Source organism: Arachis ipaensis, chromosome B5, assembly GCF_059453495.1.
Source record: "Arachis ipaensis isolate K30076 ecotype BB chromosome B5, ASM5945349v1, whole genome shotgun sequence".
In the NCBI taxonomy this organism is placed as follows: Eukaryota; Viridiplantae; Streptophyta; class Magnoliopsida; order Fabales; family Fabaceae; genus Arachis; species Arachis ipaensis.
This window is the reverse complement of record NC_142440.1, coordinates 41411587-41434403: the sequence shown is the minus strand read 5'-3', so window position 1 is coordinate 41434403 and position 22817 is coordinate 41411587. Positions and strand designations below refer to the sequence as shown.

General features: G+C 37.5%; 2 non-coding genes across 2 annotated transcripts; one reads left to right on the top strand and one right to left on the bottom strand.

Annotated features, from left to right (window-relative positions):
* Positions 1 to 3471: 3471 nt before the first annotated feature.
* LOC148563958 (small nucleolar RNA R71) lies at positions 3472 to 3579 on the bottom strand. The gene has a single exon (XR_015885405.1). It is a non-coding gene; the product is annotated as a small nucleolar RNA R71 (small nucleolar RNA).
* Positions 3580 to 13160: 9581 nt separating this feature from the next.
* Positions 13161 to 13264, top strand: LOC148563957 (small nucleolar RNA R71). The gene has a single exon (XR_015885023.1). It is a non-coding gene; the product is annotated as a small nucleolar RNA R71 (small nucleolar RNA).
* Positions 13265 to 22817: the final 9553 nt, after the last annotated feature.

Here is a 22817-nt window from a genome sequence, read left to right as displayed (position 1 = left end):
TGCTATCTTAGACTTTCATGGGGGCTGGCCATTCGGCCATGCCTGAACCATTATCACTTATGTATTTTCATACGGTAGAGTTTCTGCACTCCATAGATTAAGGTGTGGAGCTCTGCTGTTCCTCAAAGATTAATGCAAAGTACTACTGTTTTTCTAATCAATTCAATTTATTCCGCTTCTAAGATATTCATTCGCACTTCAACCTGAATGTGATGAACGTGACAATCATCATCATTCCCTATGAACGCGTGCCTGATAACCACTTCTGTTCTACCTTAGATTGAATGAGTATCTCTTGGATCTCTTAATCAGAATCTTCGTGATATAAGCTAGATTGATGGCGGCATTCATAAGAGTCCGGAAAGTCTAAACCTTTTCTGTGGTATTCCGAGTAGGACTCTGGGATTGAATGACTGTGATGAACTTCAAACTCGCGAGTGCTGGGCGTAGTGACAGACACAAAAGGAGGGTGAATCCTATTCCAGTATGATCGAGAACCTCAGATGATTAGCCGTGTTGTGACAGAGCATTTGGACCATTTTCACAAGAGGATGGGATGCAACCATTGACAAGGGTGATGCCTCTAGACGATTAGCCATGCAATGACAGCGCATCGGACCATTTTTCAGAGAGGATAAAAAGTAGCCATTGACAACGGTGATGTCCTTACATAAAGCCAGCCATGGAAAGGAGTAAGATTAATTGGATGAAGACAGCAGGAAAGCAGAGGTTCAGAGGAACGAATGCATCTCTATACGCTTATCTGAAATTCTAACCAATGAATTACATAAGTATTTCTATCTTTATTTTCTATCTATTTATTATTTATGTTCAAAAACTCCATAACTATTTTATATCCGCCTGACTGAGATTTACAAGGTGACCATAGCTTGCTTCATACCAACAATCTCCGTGGGATCGACCCTTACTCACGTAAGGTTTATTACTTGGATGACCCAGTGCACTTGCTGGTTAGTTGTATCGAAGTTGTGAATGAAAAACGATTTATTAAGACATGCGTACAGAGTTTCTGGCGCCGTTGCCTGAGATCACAATTTCGTGCACCAAGTTTTTGGCGCCGTTGCCGGGGATTGTTCGAGTTTGGACAACTGACGGTTCATCTTGTTGCTCAGATTAGGTAATTTTCTTTTTGTTTTATTTTCAAAAAGTTTTCAAAAATCATTCAAAAAAAATTTCTCCTTTATTTTCGAAAAAAAAATAATAAATCTTTTCAAAAATATATTTTTCTTCAGAATTTTTAAGAATGAATTCTAGAGTTTCATGAAGCATGTTGAAGCCTGGCTGACTGTAAAGCCATGTCTAATTCTTTTGGATAGGGGCTTCCAACCATCAGCATAGAGGCAAGTTAATTGGAATGTCAGCCCTGGCATGTCTGAGTTACATACTAAAGCTTGGCTGGGTATTAAGCCATGCCTAACCCTCAGATTGGAGCTTTAGAATAAGAGTGCAAGATTCCTGGAATTCATATAAAAAATTTTGGAATCCTTATTTTTCTTTTTCAAATGATTTTCGAAAAATATAAAATAAAAATACAAAAAAAATAATAAAAAAATCATAAAAATCAAAAATATTTCATGTTTCTTGTTTGAGTCTTGAGTCAAGTTGAAAGTTTGGTGTCAATTGCATATTCATCTTGCATTTTTCGAAAAATTCATGCATTCATAGTGTTCTTCATGATCTTCAAGTTGTTCTTGGTAAGTCTTCTTGTTTGATCTTGATGTTTTCATGTTTTGTGTCTTTTCTTGTTTTTCATATGCATTCTTGCATTCATAGAGTCTATACATGAAAAATTTTTAAGTTTGGTGTCTTGCATGTTTTCTTTGCATTAAAAATTTTTCAAAAATAAGTTCTTGATGTTCATCTTGACATTCATAGCATTCTTGCATGCATTCATTGTTTTTATCTAAAAATTTTCATGCATTGCATCATTTTCATGTTTTTCTCTCTCATCATAAAAATTCAAAAAATCAAAAAAATATCTTCCCCTTTTTCTCTCTTAAAATTTCGAAAATTAGATTTGACTTTTTCAAAAATTTTTAAAATCTAGTTGTTTTTATGAGTCAAATCAAATTTTCAATTTAAAAATCTTATCTTTTTCAAAATCTTTTTCAAAAATCAAATCTTTTTCATTTTTCTTATCTATTTTCAAAAATTTCAAAAAAAATATTTTTCAAAAATATTTTTCTTAATTTTACATCATATTTTCGAAAATAACATCATCAATTAATGTTTTGATTCAAAAATTTCAAGTTTGTTACTTGCTTGTTAAGAAAGATTCAAACTTTGAGTTCTAGAATCATATTTTGTGATTTCTTGTGAATCAAGTCATTAATTGTGATTTTAAAAATCAAATCTTTTTCAAAACTAATTTCAATCATATCTTTTCAAAAATATCTTTCTATCTTATCTTTTTCAAAATCATATCTTTTTCAAAAATTTGATTTTAAAATATCTTTCCTAACTTCTTAGCTTCTTATCTTTTCAAAATTGATTTTCAAATTTGTTTCAACTAACTAACTAACTTTTTGTTTGTTTCTTATCTTTTTTAAAACTACCTAACTAACTCCCTCTCTCTCTAATTTTCGAAAATATCTTCCCTCTTTTTCAGAATTTCTTTTTAATTAACTAATTATTTTAATTTTTGATTTTAATTCTCGAAAATTACTAAGCTTTTTCAAAAACTATTTTCGACAATCACTAACTCTTTTTCAAAAATTATTTTCGAAAATTCTCTCTCTCTCTTATCTCCGTCTATTTATTTATTCATCTACTAACACTTCATCTCACCCAAATTCGAACCCCCTCTTCCATCTGTGTTCGAATTTTTTCTTCTTCTTTTCTTCTACTCACACAGGGACCCTATACTGTGGTAAAAAGGACCCCTATTATTATTATTTTTCTGTCCCTCTTTTTCATATGAGCAGGAGCAAGGACAAGAACATTCTTTTTGAAGCAGATCCAGAGCCTGAAAGGACTCTGAAGAGGAAACTAAGAAAAGCTAAATTACAACAATCCAGCAAGCACCTTTCAGAAATTTTCGAACAAGAAGAGGAGATGGCAGCCGAAAATAATAATAATGCAAGGAGGATGCTTGGTGACTTTACTGCACCTAATTCCAATTTACATGGAAGAAGCATCTCCATTCCTGCCATTGGAGCAAACAATTTTGAGCTTAAACCTCAATTAGTTTCTCTGATGCAGCAGAACTGCAAGTTTCATGGACTTCCATCTGAAGATCCTTTTCAGTTCTTAACTGAATTCTTGGAGATATGTGATAATGTTAAGACTAATGGAGTAGATCCTGAAGTCTACAGGCTCATGCTTTTCCCTTTTGTTGTAAGAGACAGAGCTAGAGTATGGTTGGACTATCAACCTAAGGATAGCCTGAACTCTTGGGATAAGCTGGTCAAGGCTTTCTTAGCCAAGTTCTTTTCTCCTAAAAAGCTGAGTAAGCTTAGAGTGGATGTTCAGACCTTCAGACAGAAAGAAGGTGAATCCCTCTATGAAGCTTGGGAGAGATACAAAGAACTTACCAAAAAGTGTCCTTCTGACATGCTTTCAGAATGGACCATCCTGGATATATTCTATGATGGTCTATCTGAATTGGCTAAAATGTCATTGGATACTTCTGTAGGTGGATCCATTCACCTAAAGAAAATGCCTGCAGAAGCTCAAGAACTCATTGACATGGTTGCTAATAACCAGTTCATGTACACTTCTGAGAGGAATCCTGTGAGTGGTGGGACGCTTATGAAGAAGGGAGTTCTTGAAATTGATACTCTGAATGCCATATTGGCTCAGAATAAAATATTGACTCAGCAAGTCAATATGATTTCTCAGAGTCTGAATGGAATGCAAGCTGCATCCAACAGTACTCAAGAGGCATCTTCTGAAGAAGAAGCTTATGATCCTGAAAACCCTGGAATAGCAGAGGTGAATTGCATGGGTGAACCTTATGGAAACACCTATAACCCCTCATAGAGAAATCACCCAAATCTCTCATGGAAGGATCAACAAAAGCCTCAACAAGGCTTTAATAATGGTGGAAGAAATAGGTTTAACAATAGTAAACCTTTTCCATCATCCACTCAGCAACAGACAGAGAACTATGAACAAAATACCTCTAATTTAGCAAACTTAGTCTCTGATCTATCTAAGGCCACTGTAAATGTTTCATGAATGAAACAAGGTCCTCCATTAGAAATTTGGAGGCACAAGTTGGCCAGCTGAGTAAAAGGATCACTGAAATCCCTCCTAATACTCTTCCAAGCAATACAGAAGAAAATCCAAAAGGAGAGTGCAAGGCCATTGACATAGTCAACACGGCCAAACCTGGAGAGGAAGGGGAGGACGTAAATCCCAGTGAGGAAGACCTCCTGGGACGTCCAGTGATCAATAAGGAGTTTTCCTTTGAGGAACCAAAGGAATTTGAGACTCATCTAGAGACCATAGAGATTTCATTGAACCTCCTTATGCCCTTCATGAGCTCTGACGAGTATTCATCTTCTGAAGAGAATGAGGATGTTACTGAAGAGCAAGTTACCAAGTACCTTGGTGCAATCATGAAGCTGAATGACAAATTATTTGGTATTGAGACTTGGGAAGATGAACCTCCCTTGTTCACCAATGAACTAAGTGATCTGGATCAACTGACATTGCCTCAGAAGAAATAGGATCCTGGAAAGTTCATAATACCTTGTACCATAGGCAACATGATCTTTGAAAAGTTTTTGTGTGACCTTGGTTCAGGGATAAACCTCATGCCCCTCTCTGTAATAGAGAAACTTGGAATCTTTGGGGTGCAAGCTACTAAAATCTCATTAGAGATGGCAGACAATTCAAGAAAACAGGCTTATAGACAAGTAGAGGACATGTTAGTAAAGGTTGAAGGCCTTTATATCCCTGCTGATTTCATAATCCTTGATACTGGAAAGGATGAGGATGAATCCATCATCCTTGGAAGACCTTTCCTAGCCACAGCAAGAGCTGTGATTGATGTTAACAGAGGTGAATTAGTCCTTCAATTGAATGAGGACTCCCTTGTGTTTACAACTCAAGGTTACCCTTCTGTATACATGGAAAAGAGGCACAATAAGCTTCTCTCAAATCAGAGTCAACCAGAGCCCCCACAGTCAAACTCTAAGTTTGGTGTTGGGAGGCCACAACCAAACTCTAAGTTTGGTGTTGAACTCCCATATCCAAATTCTAAGTTTGGTGTTGGGAAGTCTCAACAATGCTCTGAACATCTGTGAGGCTCCATGAGAGCCCACTGTCAAGCTATTGACATTAAAGAAGTGCTTGTTGGGAGGCAACCCAATTTTTATTTATCTAATTTTATTTTTCTTGTTCTTTCATGTTTTATTAGGTTCATGATCATGTGGAGTCACAAAATAAATATAAAAATTGAAAACGGAATCAAAAACAGCAGAAGAAAAATCACACCCTGGAGGAAGACCTTACTGGCGTTTAAACGCCAGTAAGAAGCATTTGGCTGGCGTTCAACGCCAGAACAGAGCATGGTTATGGCGCTGAACGCCCAAAATGGGCAGCATCTGGGCGTTTGAACGCCAGAATTGCACCCTGGAGAAGAGTTAGCGCTGTACGCCCAGAACAAGCATGGTTCTGGCGTTCAACGCCAGAAATGGGCAACAAATGGGCGTTCAACGCCCAGAACAAGCACTAATCTGGTGCTGAACGCCCAGAGTTGTGTGCAAGGGCATTTTGCATGCCTAATTTGGTGCAAGGTTGTAAATCCTTGAACACCTCAGGATCTGTGGACCCCACAGGATCACCTCAGGATCTGTGGACCCCACAGGATCCCCACCTACCTCTACTCACTTCTTCTCACCCCTCTTTCACACAATCCCATAAACACTCTTCCCTATAAGCACTTCACCACTCACATCCATCCACTCTTCCCCATATACATACCTCATAAACCCCACCTACCTTCAAAATTCAAAATCAATTTCCCACCCAAAACCCACCCTTATGGCCGAACCTTACCCCCCCTCCCTTCCCTATATAAAGCCCTCCATTCTTCTTCATTTTCACACAACACAACCCTCTCTTCCCCTTCTTGGCCGAATACACCCCTCCCCCTCTCCTCCATATTTTCTTCTTCTTCATCATCTATTCTTTCTTCTCTTGCTCGAGGGCGAGCAATATTCTAAGTTTGGTGTGGTAAAAACATAAGCTTTTTGCTTTTCCATTACCATTGATGGCACCCAAGACCGGAGAATCCTCTAGAAAAGGGAAAGGGAAGACAAAAGCTTCCACCTCCGAGTCATGGGAGATGGAAAGATTCATCTCCAAAGCTCATCAAGACCACTTCTATGATGTTGTGGTCAAGAAGAAGGTGATCCCCGAGGTCCCTTTCAAGCTCAAGAAGAATGAGTATCCGGAGATCCGACATGAAATCCAAAGAAGAGGTTGGGAAGTTCTAACAAACCCCATCCAACAAGTCGGCATCCTAATGGTTCAAGAGTTCTATGCCAATGCATGGATCACTAGGAACCATGATCAAAGTAAGAACCCAAACCCAAAGAATTATATTACAATGGTTCGGGGGAAATACTTAGATTTTAGTCCGGAAAATGTGAGGTTGGCATTTAACTTGCCTATGATGCAAGGAGATGCACGCCCCTACACTAGAAGGGTCAACTTTAATCAAAGGTTGGACCAAGTCCTCATGGACATATGTGTGGAAGGAGCTCAATGGAAGATTGACTCCAAAGGCAAGCCGGTTCAATTAAGAAGACTGGACCTCAAGCCTGTGGCTAGAGGATGGTTGGAGTTCATTCAACGGTCCATCATCCTCACTAGCAACCGATCTGAAGTTACTGTGGATCGGGCCATCATGATTCATATCATCATGATTGGAGAGGAAGTAGAAGTTCATGAAGTCATCTCCCTTGAATTCTACAAAATAGCCAAAAAGCCCTCTCCTGGGGCAAGGCTAGCTTTTCCTCATCTTATTTGCCATCTATGTTACTCAGCTGGAGCTTTCATAGAAGGAGACATTCCCATTGAGGAAGAGAAGCCCATCACTAGAAAAAGGATGGAGCAAGCAAGTGAGCCCATTCATGGATCTCAAGAGACGCATGAAGCTCATCACCATGAGATCCCGGAGATGCTTCAAATGCATTTTCCTCCACAAAACTATTAGGAGAAAATCAACACCTCCCTAGGAGAATTAAGTTCCAACATGGGACAATTAAGGGTGGAACATCAAGAGCACTCCATCATCCTTCATGAAATAAGAGAAGATCAAAAAGCAATGAGAGAAGAGCAACAAAGACAAGGAAGAGACATAGAAGAGCTCAAGGACATCATTGGTTCCTCAAGAAGGAAACGCCACCATCACTAAGGTGGACTCATTCCTTGTTCTTATTTTCTGTTTTTCGTTTTCTTAATGTTAAGTGCTTATCCATGTTTGTGTCTTATTACATGATCATTAGTAGTTAGTAACTATGTCTTAAAGTTATGAATGTCCTATGAACCCATCACCTCTCTTAAATGAAAAATGTTTTAATTCAAAAGACCAAGAAGTACATGAGTTTCGAATTTATCCTTGAACTTAGTTTAATTATATTGATGTGGTGACAATACTTTTTGTTTTCTGAATGAATGCTTGAACAGTGCATATGTATTTTGAAGTTGTTGTTTAAGAATGTTAAATATGTTGGCTCTTGAAAGAATGATGATAAGGAGACATGTTATTTGATAATATGAAAAATCATAAAAATGATTCTTGAAGCAAGAAAAAGCAGCAAAGAACAAAGCTTGCAGAAAAAAAAAAGAAAAAAATATAGGGAAAAAAATAAAATAAAAAGAAAAAACAAGTAGAAAAAGCCAAAAGCTCTTAAAACCAAGAGGCAAGAGCAAAAAGCCAAAAACTTTTAAAACCAAAAGGCAAGGTTAAATAAAAAGGATCCCAAGGCTTTGAGCATCAGTGGATAGGAGGGCCTAAAGGGATAAAATCCTGGCCTAAGCGGCTAAACGAAGCTGTCCCTAACCATGTGCTTGTGGCGTGAAGGTGTCAAGTGAAAACTTGAGACTGAGCGGTTAAAGTCAAGGTCCAAAGCAAAAGAAGAGTGTGCTTAAGAATCCTGGACACCTCTAATTGGGGACTTTAGCAAAGCTGAGTCACAATCTGAAAAGGTTCACCCAATTATGTGTCTGTGGCATTTATGTATCCGGTGGTAATACTGGAAAACAAAGTGCTTAGGACCACGGCCAAGACTCATAAAATAGCTGTGTTCAAGAATCATCATACTGAACTAGGAGAATCAATAACACTATCTGAACTCTGAGTTCCTATAGATGCCAATCATTCTGAACTTCAATGGATAAAGTGAGATGCCAAAACTATTCAAGAGGCAAAAAGCTACAAGTCCCGCTCATTTAATTGGAGCTATGTTTCATTGATAGTTTGGAATTTATAGTATATTCTCTTCTTTTTATCCTATTTGATTTTCAGTTGCTTGGGGACAAGCAACAATTTAAGTTTGATGTTGTGATGAGCGGATAATTTATACGCTTTTTCGCATTGTTTTTAGTATGTTTTTAGTAGAATCTAGTTACTTTTAGGGATGTTTTCATTAGTTTTCATGTTAAATTCACATTTTTGGACTTTACTATGAGTTTATGTGTTTTTCTGTGATTTTAGATGTTTTCTGGCTGAAATTGAGGGACTTGAGCAAAAATCAGATTCAGAGGTTGAAGAAGGACTGCTGATGCTGTTGGATTCTGACCTCCCTGCACTCAAAGTGGATTTTCTGGAGCTACAGAACTCAAAATGGCGTGCTTCTAATTGCGTTGGAAGGTAGACATCCAGGGCTTTCCAGAAATATATAATAGTCCATACTTTGGCCGAGTTTAGATGACGTAAATGGGCGTTGAACGCCAGTTCTACGCTGCTGTCTAGAATTAAACGCCAGAAACATGTCACAAGCCAGAGTTGAACGCTAGAAATACGTTACAAACTGGCGTTCAACTCCAAGATTGACCTCTACACGTGTAACATTCAAGCTCAACCCAAGCACACATCAAGTGGGCCCCGGAAGTGGATTTATGCATCAATTACTTACTTCTGTAAACCCTAGTAACTAGTTTAGTATAAATAGGACTTTTTACTATTGTATTAGGATCTTTGATCAGTTTTATGCTATCTTAGACTTTCATGGGGGCTGGCCATTCGGCCATGCCTGAACCATTATCACTTATGTATTTTCATACGGTAGAGTTTTTGCACTCCATAGATTAAGGTGTGGAGCTCTGCTGTTCCTCAAAGATTAATGCATAGTACTACTATTTTTCTATTCAATTCAACTTATTCTGCTTCTAAGATATTCATTCGCACTTCAACCTGAATGTGATGAACGTGACAATCATCATCATTCCCTATGAACGCGTGCCTGACAACCACTTCCGTTCTACCTTAGATTGAATGAGTATCTCTTGGATCTCTTAATCAGAATCTTCGTGGTATAAGCTAGATTGATGGCGGCATTCATGAGAGTCCAGAAAGTCTAAACCTTGTCTGTGGTATTCCAAGTAGGACTCTGGGATTGAATAACTGTGACGAACTTCAAACTCGCGAGTGCTGGGCGTAGTGACAGACGCAAAAGGAGGGTGAATCCTCTTCCAGTATGATCGAGAACCTCAGATGATTAGCCGTGCTGTGACAGAGCATTTGGACCATTTTCACAAGAGGATGGGATGCAGCCATTGACAAAGGTGATGCCTCCAGACGATTAGCCATGCAGTGACAGTGCATCGGACCATTTTCCAGAGAGGATAAAAAGTAGCCATTGACAACGGTGATGTCCTTACATAAAGACAGCCATGGAAAGGAGTAAGATTGATTGGATGAAGACTGCAAGAAAGCAGAGGTTATGAGGAACGAATGCATCTCTATATGCTTATCTGAAATTCTAACCAATGAATTACATGAGTATTTCTATCTTTATTTTCTATCTATTTATTATTTATGTTCGAAAACTCCATAACTATTTTATATCCGCCTGACTGAGATTTACAAGGTGACCATAGCTTGCTTCATACCAACAATCTCCGTGGGATCGACCCTTACTCACGTAAGGTTTATTACTTGGACGACCCAGTGCACTTGCTGGTTAGTTGTATCGAAGTTGTGAATGAAAAACGATTTATTAAGACGTGCGTACAGAGTTTCTGGCGCCGTTGCCTGAGATCACAATTTCGTGCACCAGTGATCCATGCATTGGCATAGCACTCTTGAACCATTAAGATCCTGACTTGTTGAATGGGGTTGGTGAAAATTTCCCAACCTCTTCTTCGAACTTCATGTCGGATCTCCGGATATTCACTCTTTTTGAGCTTAAAGAGGACCTCGGGGATCACCTTTTTTTTAGCCACAACTTCATAGAAGTGGTCTTGATGGACCTTTGAGATGAATCTCTCCATCTCTCATGACTCATAGGTGGAAGCAATTGCCTTCCCTTTCCTCTTTCTAGAGGTTTCTCTGGCCTTAGGTGCCAATAGTGGTTATGAAAAACAAAAAGCTTTAGCTTTTCCCACACTAAACTTAGAATGGTTGCTTATCCTCGAGCAAAAGAAGAGAGAAAGGAGTAGAAAAAGAAAAAATAAAGGAGATGGAGTAGTGGTTTGGGTTCGGCTAAGGGGTAGTAGTGTGTATGTTGTGTGAAGATGAAAGTGGTAAGGAGGGGTATTTATAGGGTAAGGGAGAGAGGGAATTCGTCCATTTGTGGGTGGGTTTGGGAGGGAAATGGTTTGAATTTGAATGGTGAGGTAGGTGGGGTTTAATGATGGATGGATTTGAGTGGTGAAGAGGTTGTGGGGAAGAGGGTAGGATTTGATAGGTGAGGGGTGTTTGGGGAAGAGTTATTGATGGGATTTGTCAATGGTGTTTGGGGAAGAGTGTTATGGAAAGGTGTGAAGAGGAGAGAAGAAGAGGTGGGGTTGGTGGGGATCCTGTGGGGTTTACAGATCCTGAGGTGTCAAGGAGTTTGAGTCCCTGCACCATTCTGGCATCTAAATGCCCATTCTGTGCCAATTCTGGCATTTAACGCCAGCTCTGCTACCTTTCCTGGCGTTAAACACCAGCCCTGCTATCTTTCCTGGCGTTAAACGCCACTCTGCTGCCCATTTCTGGCGTTAAATGCCCGCCAGATGCCCATTTCTGGCATTTAACGCCAGCCAGATGCCAGACAGCTCTCTCTGGCATTAAATGCCCAGAATGCTGCCAGGCTGGGCGTTAAATGCCCATTCTGCTATCCTCACTGGTGTTTAAACGCCAGTAAGTCTGTCCTCCAGTGTGTGCTATTTTAATGCTGTTTTTCATTCTATTTTTGAATTTTTTGGTTGTTTTTGTGACTTCACATGATCATCAACCTATAGAAAACATAAAATAGCAATGGAAAATAAATAAATATAATTAAATAACATTGGGTTGCCTCCCAACAAGCGCTTATTTAATGTCAATAGCTTGACAGTGAGCTCTTAAAGAGCTTCACAGAGACTCAGAGCTTGATGTTGGCCTCCCAACACCAAACTTAGAAGTTGAGTGTGGGGGCTCTATTTGACTCTGTATTGAGAGAAGCTTTTCTTGCTTCCTCTCCATGGTTACAGAAGAAGATCCTTGAGCCTTAAACACAAGGTAGTCCTCATTCACTTGAAGGACTAACTCTCCTCTGTCCATATCAATCACAGCTCTTGCTGTGGCTAGGAAGGGTCTTCCTAGGATGATGGATTCATCCTCATCCTTCCCAGTGTCTAGGATTATGAAATCAGCAGGGATGCAAAAGCCTTCAACCTTCACTAAGACATCCTCTACAAGTCCATAAGCCTGTTTCCTTGAATTGTCTGCCATCTCTAGTGAGATTCTTACAGCTTGCACCTCAAAGATCCCTAGTTTCTGCATTACAGAGAGGGGCATGAGGTTTATACTTGACCCAAGGTCACACAGAGCCTTCTTAAAGGTCATGGTGCCTATGGTACAAGGTATTAAGAACTTTCCAGGATCCTGTTTCTTCTGAGGTAATTTCAGTTGAACCAGATCATTTAGTTCATTGATGAGCAATAGGGGTTCATCCTCCCAAGTCTCATTACCAAATAACTTGGCATTCAGCTTCATGATTGCTCCTAGATATTGAGCAACTTGCTCTTCAGCAATATCTTTATCCTCTTCAGAGGAAAAATACTCATCAGAGCTCATGAATGGCAACAGTAAGTTTAGTGGAATCTCTATGGTCTCAATATGAGCCTCAGATTCCTTTGGTTCCTCATTAAGGAACTCCTTGGAGGCTAATGGACATCCATTGAGGTCTTCCTCACTGGAAATCACTGCCTTTCCCTCCTCTACAGGTTCGGCCATGTGGGACGTATAGATGCCCTTGCACTTTCTCTTTGGATTCTCTTCTATATTGCTTGGGAGAGTACTAGGAGGGAGTTCAGTAACTCTTTTACTCAGCTGACCCACTTGTGCCTCCAAATTTCTAATGGAAGACCTTGTTTCAGTCATGAAACTGAGAGTGGTCTTAGATAGATCAGAGACTACAGTTGCTAAGTCAGAGTGGCTCTGTTTAGAATTCTCTGTCTGTTGCTGAGAAGATGATGGAAAAGGTTTGTTATTGCCAAACCTATTTCTCCCACTATTATTATTATTGAAGCCTTGATTAGGCTTCTGATGATCCTTCCATGAGAGATTAGGATGATTCCTCCATGAAGGATTGTAGGTGTTTCCATAGGATTCCCCCATGTAATTCACCTTTGCCATTGCAGGATTCTCAGGGTCATAGGCTTCTTCTTCCTTAGTATTGCCTAATGCAGCCTGCATTCCAGACAGACTCTGAGAAATCATATTGACTTACTAAGTCAGTATTTTGTTCTGAGCCAATATTGCATTCAGAGTATTAATCTCAAGAACTCCTTTCTTCTGAGTTGTTCCATTATTTACAGGATTCCTTTTAGAAGTGTATATGAACTGGTTATTTGCAACCATTTCAATGAGTTCCTGGGCTTCTCCAGGCATCTTCTTCAGATGAAGAGATCCACCAGCAGAGTGATCCAATGACATCTTGGACAATTCAGACAAACCATCATAGAATATACATATGATGCTCCATTCTGAAAACATGTCAGAAGGACACCTTCTGATCAATTGCTTGTATCTTTCCCAAGCTTCATAGAGGGATTCACCTTCCTTCTGTCTGAAGGTTTGGACTTCCACTCTAAGCTTGCTCAACTTTTGAGGTGGAAAGAACTTGGCCAAGAAAGCATTGACCAACTTTTTCCAAGAGTTCAGGCTATCTTTAGGTTGTGAATCCAACCATGTCCTAGCTCTGTCTCTTATAGCAAAGGGGAAAAGCATAAGTCTGTAGACCTCAGGATTAACCCCATTGGTCTTAACAGTGTCACAGATTTGCAAGAATTCAGCTAAGAACTGATGAGGATCTTCCAATGAAAGTCCATGAAACTTAATTGAGGCTTAAGCTCAAAGTTGTTTGCTCCAATTGCAGGAATTGAGATGCTCCTTCCACAGAAGTTAGAAGAGGGTGCAATAAAGTCACCAAGCATCTTCCTTCCATCTCCACCATTGTTGTTGGGTTCGGCCATCTCTTTTTCTTTTTCGAAAAATTCTATCAGGTCCTCTCCAGAGTGTTGTGCTTTAGCTTCTCTTAGCTTCCTCTTTAGAGTCCTTTCAGGTTCCGGATCAGCTTCAACAAGAATGTTCTTATCCTTGCTCCTACTCATATGAAAAAGAAGAGAATAGAAAAGAATAGGAATCCTCTATATCACAGTATAGAGATTCCTTTATGTGAGTAGAAGAAAAGAAGAGTAGAATGAAAAAGAGAGAAGATGAAGAATTCGAACACAGAGAGGGAGAGAGGGTTCAAATTATAAGAAGAAGTAAAGTGTTAGTAAATAAATAAATAAATAGAAAGAGATGAGAGAGAGAGAGAGAGAAAAATCGAATTTTAAATTAAAATAAAAGAAAAATATTTTTGTTTTTATTTTAATTATTAGTTATAATTCAAAAATTATAAAAAGGAACAAAATTAAGTTAAAATTTAAAATAATTAGTTAATTAAAAAGAATTTTGAAAAAGTGGTGAGGAGTTTTCGAAAATTGGAGAGAGAAAAAGGTAGTTAGGTGGTTTTGAAAAAGATATGATTGAAATAGTAAACTTTTAAAATCAAACAAAAAGTCAAGTAGTTAATTGAAAAAGATTTAAAAATCAATTTTGAAAAGATAAGAAGTTAGAAAAAGATTTTGAAATTGATTTTGAAAAATATATGATTGAAATTTATTTTGAAAAAGATTTGAAAAGGAAATTAAAAAGATTTTATTTTTGAAATTAAAGTTGATTACTTGACTAATAAGAAACTAAAAGATATGATTTTAGAATTTAAAGATTGATTCTTTCTTAATAGGCAAGTAACAAATTGAAAATTTTTGAATCTAAACATTAAATGTTAGCATTAATTTCGAAAATATGAAATAAAAATAAGAAAAAGATTTTGAAAATCAAATTTTTAGAATTTCCGAAAATATTGAAAAAAAAAGAAAAAGATTTGATTTTTGAAAAAAGATTTGAAAAAGATAGAATTTTTAATTTGAAATTTTGACTTGACTAACAAGAAACAACTAAATTTAAAATTTTTTTGACCAAATCAATTCAAAATTTTGAAAATTATGAGCAAAATAAAGGGAAAGATATTTTTTTTTCATTTTTGAAATTAATGAGGAAAGAGAAAAACATAAAAATGACACAAAACATAAGAAATTAAAATCAAACAACTAATGCATGCAAGAACACTTTGAATGTCAAGATGAACACCAAGAACACTTTGAATGTCAAGATGAACAACAAGAATACTTTGAAGATCATGATGAACATCAAGAACATAATTTTGAAAAATTTTTAAGAAAAGAAAGACATGCAAGACACCAAACTTAAAAAATTTTAAACTATAGACACTAATAATTCAAAAATGCACATGAAAAACAAGAAACATTTAAAGATCAAACAAAGAAATTCATCAAGAACAACTTAAAGATCATGAAGAATACATGCATGGATTTTCGAAAATTTTTGAAGAAAGATTAAAAAGATGCAATTGACACTAAACTTAAAATTTGACACAAGACTCAAACAAGAAACACAATTTTTTTTAATTTTTCGAAAATTAATTTGGAAAAAGAAAATAAATAAATTCAAAATTTTTAATAGGAATTCTAGGAATCATGCAATGTTAGTCTAAAGCTTCGGTCTAAAAATTTAGACATGGCCAATGGTCAGCCAAGCTTCAGCATACAAATCAAACATACAACAGCCAATTAGATGGGAATCCAAAGGCTCTTGCAATGATAAGTGGAAGCCTCAATCCAAAAAATTTAGACATGACTTAACAGCCAGCCAGGCTTCAACATATCATCTGAAACTCTAGAATTAATTCTTAAAAATTCTGAAGAACACATAAATTTTTTTTTGAAAATTTTTATGAATTTTTTTTCGAAAACTAAATATTTTTTTTGAAATTAAAATTAAAAAGCTTAAACATAAAATAAAATTACCTAATCTAAGCAACAAGATGAACCGTCAGTTGTCCAAACTCGAACAATCTCCGGCAACGGTGCCAAAAACTTGGTACGCGAAATCGTGATTATTCATTCCCTGGCTATAACGCCAAAAACTTGGTGTGGGAGAACGTGATCTCAAGACTTCTTCATAATTCCATGTAACTGACCAGCAAGTGCACTGGGTCGTCCAAGTAATACCTTACGTGAGTAAGGGTCGATCCCACGGAGATTGTCGGCTTGAAGCAAGCTATGGTCATCGTTGTAAATCTTAGTCAGGCAGATTCAAATGGTTATAAGGTTTTCATAATTAAAATATAAATAAAACAGAAAATAAAATAGAAATACTTATGTAATTCATTAGTGGAAATTTCAGATAAGCGTCTAGAGATGCTTTATTGCTTCTGAACTTCTGCTTTCCTACTGCCTTCTTCCAACCATGCGTTACCTCCTTCCATGGCAAGCTGTATGATCCTCTCGGATGAAAACAAATCCATATGCGCTGTCACCGCACGGCTAATCATCTGTCGGTTCCCGCTAGCGTCGGAATAGGACCATTGTCCTTTTGCACACTGTCACTGCGCCCAACATTCGCAAGTTTGAAGCTCGTCACAGTCATCCGTTCCCAGATCCTACTCGGAATACCACAGACAAGGTTTAGACTTTCTGGATCTCAAGTATATGCTCCCAACATTCAAATGCTCTGTTTTCAGGAGAGACAATGTGAATCGTTGATTGGGAACCCAAGAGAATATACTCCGGCTGTCGTTCAATGACTACGTTGAACATCATATAGACCGCTTTGAGGTTGTCAGGCACGCGATCTTGGCTAAGCGAGTAACGAAGATTGGGTGATTATCACGAGTCACCCCTTCCTTCTGACTTAACTGAATTAAGTACGAGAGTATATCTTGGAGAAGAAGTAGGTGTGAATTGAAAGGAAAACAGTAGTAATTGCATTAATTCATGAAGAATAGCAGAGCTCCACACCTTAATCTATGGGTTGTAGAAACTCCACCGTAGAAAATACATAAATGAAAGGTCTAGGCATGGCCGTGAGGCCAGCCTCCAAACATGTATAATAGCATAAAATTAACAAAAAGACCTCAAATAAATCCCTAAAAGTAGTTTTTATACTAAACTAGTAACCTAGAGTTACAGAAAATGAGTAACTAAGTGTAGATAGTGCAGAAATCCACTTCCGGGGCCCATTTGGTGTGTGCTTGGGCTGAGCATTGAAGCTTCCACGTGCATAGGCTATTCCTGGAGTTAAACGCCAGCTTTGGTGCCAGTTTGGCGTTTAACTCCAATTCTGGTGCCAGTTTGGGCGTTTTACGCCAAGATGTTGTAGGCAGACTTTGAATGCCAGTTTGGGCCATCAAATCTCGAGCAAAGTATGGACTATTATCAGTGACCAAACTTCATCTCTTCCCATGAGCTCTTAGATCAAGGAATTGGGAAATTGTTCATGCTTAGAGAGATTGGATTGCCAAGGAATTGGGATCCAATCACCTAAGATTGCCAAGAAGATCAATGAACGCATTGATCAATGAACACATTTCAATATCTCTTGATCCCAATGTTCATTTTATTTTCAGTTCTTATATTTACTTTCTGTCATTCACTTTCTGCACTTTAAATTTATGTTAATTTACTTTTCTGCAATTTACTGCTTTCATTTACTTTTATGGAATTTACATTTCTCGCTTGATTTTCACTCCAATATGAACCGTCTAACTAGGTTAATTGATGACAAGTCATCATATGCTAGCTTTTCAAGCAAATTTCACTTGTTTCATTAGGTTTTATGCACTTTCTTGTATTGTAAGTTAGTAATTTGGAGTGGAATTGCATGATCTCTTTGAATCAATCAACCACCCTTTAATTGATACAAAATCATGAGGTTTAAGCTAAAATTAATTGGTTTTAAATGAATTTTAAGCTTTGTGAATTTTGTGATACTTTCATTGGTTATTTTGATTACTTGTAGGTGAAGAAAAGAAAAAAAATAAGAAAAGCGTAGCCTAAGGAGCATAATCTAAGCAAAGAAAGAAACCATGGCACAAGGAAGAGAAGCGTGGCTCAAAGAAGGAAAAGCATGGATGCATTCAAGAAAGAAGGGCATAAAGCTCTCGCCAAGAGCATTAAAGCTCTTGTGGAGAGCTTTCATTCAAATAATCAAAAGCCAAGCTCTTGCCAAGAGCTTAAAAGCTCTTGCCAAGAGCTTTATCAAAAGCACGTGGAAGAAGGAAGCAAGGCAAGCTCACATGCAAAGATCTTGCCAAGAGCTTTGCCCAATAGCTTTTTCAAGAATTCCAAAGGAAAAATCAAGAAGAAAAAGCTCAACTATGCACTCACCAAGACTTGAACCCATGACCAAGGGGAGGGACCAGAGCTATTCCACAAGGAAAAATAAGCCAAAATTGGCTTGTTTTCATTCAGCAAGGTTCGAACAGGGAGCATCAAGGAAGCAAGGCCTTGTGCGCCACTCACTTGCCAAGGAAAATGGCCAGCAACTTCCTTCACCAAGATTCGAACCGAGTACTACAAGGAGGCAAAGACTTAAGCGCTACTCTTGTGCCAAGAAAATTAACTCCACAAGTGCTCCACCCAAGACTTGAACCAGGGACCTCAAGGACAAGTAAAGCTCTTGCAAAGAGCTTTGTTCTCTGGTCACAAGGAAGAAAAGGCGCGCAACACTTTGGTAAGGATGGGAACCAAAGCTCTTGGCCAAAGCTCTTGCCAAGAGCCGAACTTTCCCCTAGGAGGTGCACCATGGGCCAAAAAAATTGATCAAAAATCCAAATTAATTCATTTTTCACCAATTATGAGAGCCCACCCAAATTCTTAGATCCACATTAGGAAGTGTATAAATAGGTGTTAGTTAGATGTAGAAAGGACCTTTTTCTTCTTTGATAATTTTCATTTTCTTTCCTTTCACTTTGACTTTTGGATTTCTTTTTGGAAATTGTAATTTGCTTTCTGTTTTGAATTCTGCTTGCTCTTTTGGGAAACCTTTGCTTGAATTGGAAAGAGAATTGAGTTCTCTTCCTTTGGGCATTCTTGTTCCCTTCTCTGCAAAGCTTTGTTTGAGTCTTAAGTGTGAAGAATTGAGAAAATTCTGTCTCACTCTCCTCTTAAGATCTCTCTGTTTAATTTGCTGCATAATTCAAGAATTTGAGTTCCTCTTTACTGATTTTCATCTTTCATTTTGCTTTAAGTTGTTTTCTGTATTGGATCAAGGAAGGTAGTGAGATCTAGACTTGGTTTTCTAGTCTCTTGACCCCTGAGATCTGAAATCTCCTTTCTGCTCATCTGCTAATGCTTCTTCAAGCTAATTTACTTTTCTGTTTGAGATTTAATTTAGTTTAATTCATCTTTTACTTTTCTATCCATTGCATTTTATTTTCTATTGTTTAATTTCTACACTCCCAGTCCCCAAATCCTTTTATTATTCAAGTCATCTACATTTCTTGCACTTTAAGATTCAGTCATTTACATTTCTTGCAATCTAAGCTTCTGCAATTTAAATTGCTTGTTCTTTAAGATTCAGCACTCTTACTTCCAGTTCTCTTTAATTTACTGTAATTCTTCCCTCTCCCTTTACAATTCATGCAATTTAGCTTCTGCCAATTACAAACCACTCAAACCAATACTTGATTCGCTTGACTAAATAAACCACTAAACTAAAATTGCTCAATCCTTCAATCCCTGTGGGATCGACCTCACTCACGTGAGTTATTATTACTTGATGCGACCCGGTACACTTGCCGGTGAGTTTTTTGTTGGATCGTTTTCCACACATCATTAATCAATTTAACTATTAATTGCTTAATCCGTTAATCGTCGTGGGATCGACCTCACTCTTTAGTGAGTTTTATTACTTGATACGACCCGGTGCACTTGCCGGTAGTTATTGCGCGGAACTTATTTTTTTGCGTATCAGTATTCTCCAGTGGCCAGACAAAAAGGCCTATAATGAGACACTCTTGAAGCTTGCTGGGTTGTTTCAGAGGAATCTTGAGACATTCACCAATCACAAGATTGGCAAGGACAACAAACTCACTGAAGAGATTTTGGCATTTCTAATAATAATTTTGATTTCATTGGTTTGGTTTTAGGCAGATGTAAAGTTGGAGTGTTGTTACATTTCTAAATTTTTCACATGAATAGAATTCACTGCTTCTCATTCTACTGTATCTATTCCTTCTATTCTTCTCTTTAATTAGGTAGATCATATAAAATTATGTAGTAGAATAGCAGATTTGTTACTCCTACTAAAACGTGGCCATATCCCACAAACCTGGCATGCTTCATCGTGGCCATTGTTTCAGCTATCGACACGCTTAAAAAGTGTAGCCATATATTTACCCTATTGGCACATTTAAAAAGTGTAGCCATATCTTCCCCTATCGGCACGCTTTTAAAGAGTACTCAAAGCATACATTATGGGAAGTTTTAAAAGCGTGGCGATATGTGCACTTTTCGATACGCTTTTTAAGTGTACTTATAGGTTAAGACCTATGGCCATGCTTTTTAAGAGTGGCAAGAGATGAAAGCGTGCCAACAAAATAAGCATGCCGATAGATCCACAAAAGCGTGGCGATAGAGCAACCGGCACACTGGCAGATGTGACCCTTTCAAAGCGTGCCGATAGCTCAAAAAGCGTGGCGAAAAGCTATCGACACGCTTTTTTGCACTTTTTGGCACGTGATGAGCGGATAATTTATACGCTTTTTGGCATTGTTTTTACTTAGTTTTTAGTATGATTTAGTTGGTTTTTAGTATATTTTTATTAGTTTTTAATTAAAAATCATATTTCTGGACTTTACTATGAGTTTGTGTGTTTTTCTGTGATTTCAGGTATTTTCTGGCTGAAATTGAGGGAGCTGAGCAAAAATCTGATTCAGGCTGAAAAATGACTGCTGATGCTGTTGGATTCTGACCTCCCTGCACTCAAAGTGGATTTTCTGGAGCTACATAACTCCAAATGGCGCGCTCTTAATTGCGTTGGAAAGTAGACATCTAGGGCTTTCCGGCAATATATAATAGTCCATACTTTGCTCAAGGATATATGACAAAAAGTGGCGTTCAACGCCAGTTCCATGTTGCAGTCTGGCGTCCAGCGCCAGAAACAAGTTACAAGTTGGAGTTCAACGCCAGAAACAGGTTACAACCTGGCGTTGAACGCCCAAAACAGCCCAGGCACGTGAGAAGCTTAAGTCTCAGCCCCAACACACACCAAGTGGGCCCCAAAAGTGGATTTCTGCACTATCTATCATAGTTTACTCATTTTCTGTAAACCTAGGTTACTAGATTAGTATTTAAACAACTTTTTGAGATTTATTTTGCACCTCATGACATTTTTAGATCTGAATTTTGTACTCTTTGACGGCATGAGTCTCTAAACTCCATTGTTGGGGGTGAGGAGCTCTGCAGCGTCTTGATGAATTAATGCAATTATCTCTGTTTTCCATTCAAACACGCTTGTTCCTATCTAAGATGTTCATTTGCGCTTCACTATGAAGAAGGTGATGATCCGTGACAGTCATCACCATTTTCAACCTACGAACGCATGCCTGACAACCACCTCCATTCTACATCAGATTAAATGAGTATCTCTTAGATTTCTTAATCAGAATCTTCGTGGTATAAGCTAGAATCCATTGGCAGCATTCATAAGAATCCGGAAAGTCTAAACCTTGTCTGTGGTATTCCGAGTAGGATTCAAGGATTGAATGGCTGTGACGAGCTTCAAACTCGCGATTGTTGGGCGTAGTGACAGACGCAAAAGAATAAAGGGATTCTATTCCGACATGATCGAGAACCAACAGATGATTAGCCGTACTGTGACAGAGCATTTGGACAATTTTCACTGAGAGGACGGGAAGTAGCCATTGACAACGGTGACACCTTACATATAGCTTGCCATGGAAGGAGCCTTGCGTGTGTGGAGAGGAGTACAAGAGAAAAGCTGAAATAAAGAGGACAAAGCATCTCCAAAACCCCAACATATTCTCCATTATTGAGTAACAAGTATTTATTTTATGCCCCTTGACTTTTACAATTAAAACTAAGAATTATTATTGATATTATATCCTGACTAAGAGTTACAAGATAACCATAGCTTACTTCAAACCAAAAATCTCCGTGGCATTCGACCCTTACTCACGTAAGGTATTACTTGGACGACCCAGTGCACTTGCTGGTTAGTGGTACGAATTGTGAAAAGTGTGATTCACAATTCGTGCACCAAGTTTTTGGCGCCGTTGCCGGGGATTGTTCGAGTTTGAACAACTAAAGGTTTATTTTGTTGCTTAGATTTGGAATAATTTATTTTGTTGCTATAGAGTCATCAAATCTGAGTCCTTTAATTTATTTTCAAAAAAAAAATTTCGTCAAAAATATTATTTTTCTTTATTAATTTTTAATTTTTTCCATGAGTTTAATGTCATGTTTTAAGTTTGGTGTCAACTGCATTCTTATCTTTTTCTCTTAAATTTTCGAATTTGTGTTCTTTATTCTTCCTTGATCTTCAAGTTGTTCTTATTTATTTTTCTTGTTTGATCTTTGGTTTTTCTTGTTCTGTGTCTTTTCTTGTTTTACTTGTGCTTTCTCAAAACATTAGTTTTTTTTTAAAAAAATATTTTTAGTAATTAAAAATACCTTTTTAAAACAAGTGTTACATTTACTGCTCAATTGGCTAGAGCGTTGGTTTATGTTCTTGGTAATTGGGTATCTTCTTTTTAAAATTTTTTTCAAAAATAATTTTTCTTTGATTGAATCTTGTGCCAAACTTTAAGTTTGGTGTTTTCTTGTTAATCTTTTTATAATTTTCGAAAATTTTATTGAAGTTTTCTAAAAATTTTAAGTTTGGTGTTCTTTCTGTTGTTCTTGTTGTTCTTGTGAATCTTCAAAGTGTTCTTGAGTCTTCTTTGTGCTTAGATCTTAAAATTTTTAAGTTTGGTGTTCCTTGGTTTTTTTCCTCTAAAATTTTCGAAAACAAGGAGAATTAGATCTAAAAATTTTAAGTCTTGTGTCTTTTGTGTGTTTTTCTCTTTCATCATTAAATTCAAAAATATCTTTTCTCTTATTTTAAGTAATTTTCGAAATTTTCCTTTAAAAATTCAGATTTTTATTTTAAAACTTTTTGTTTTATCTTATCTTAGTTTTAAAAATTTCAAAATTCAAATTTCTTTCGAAAAAAAATC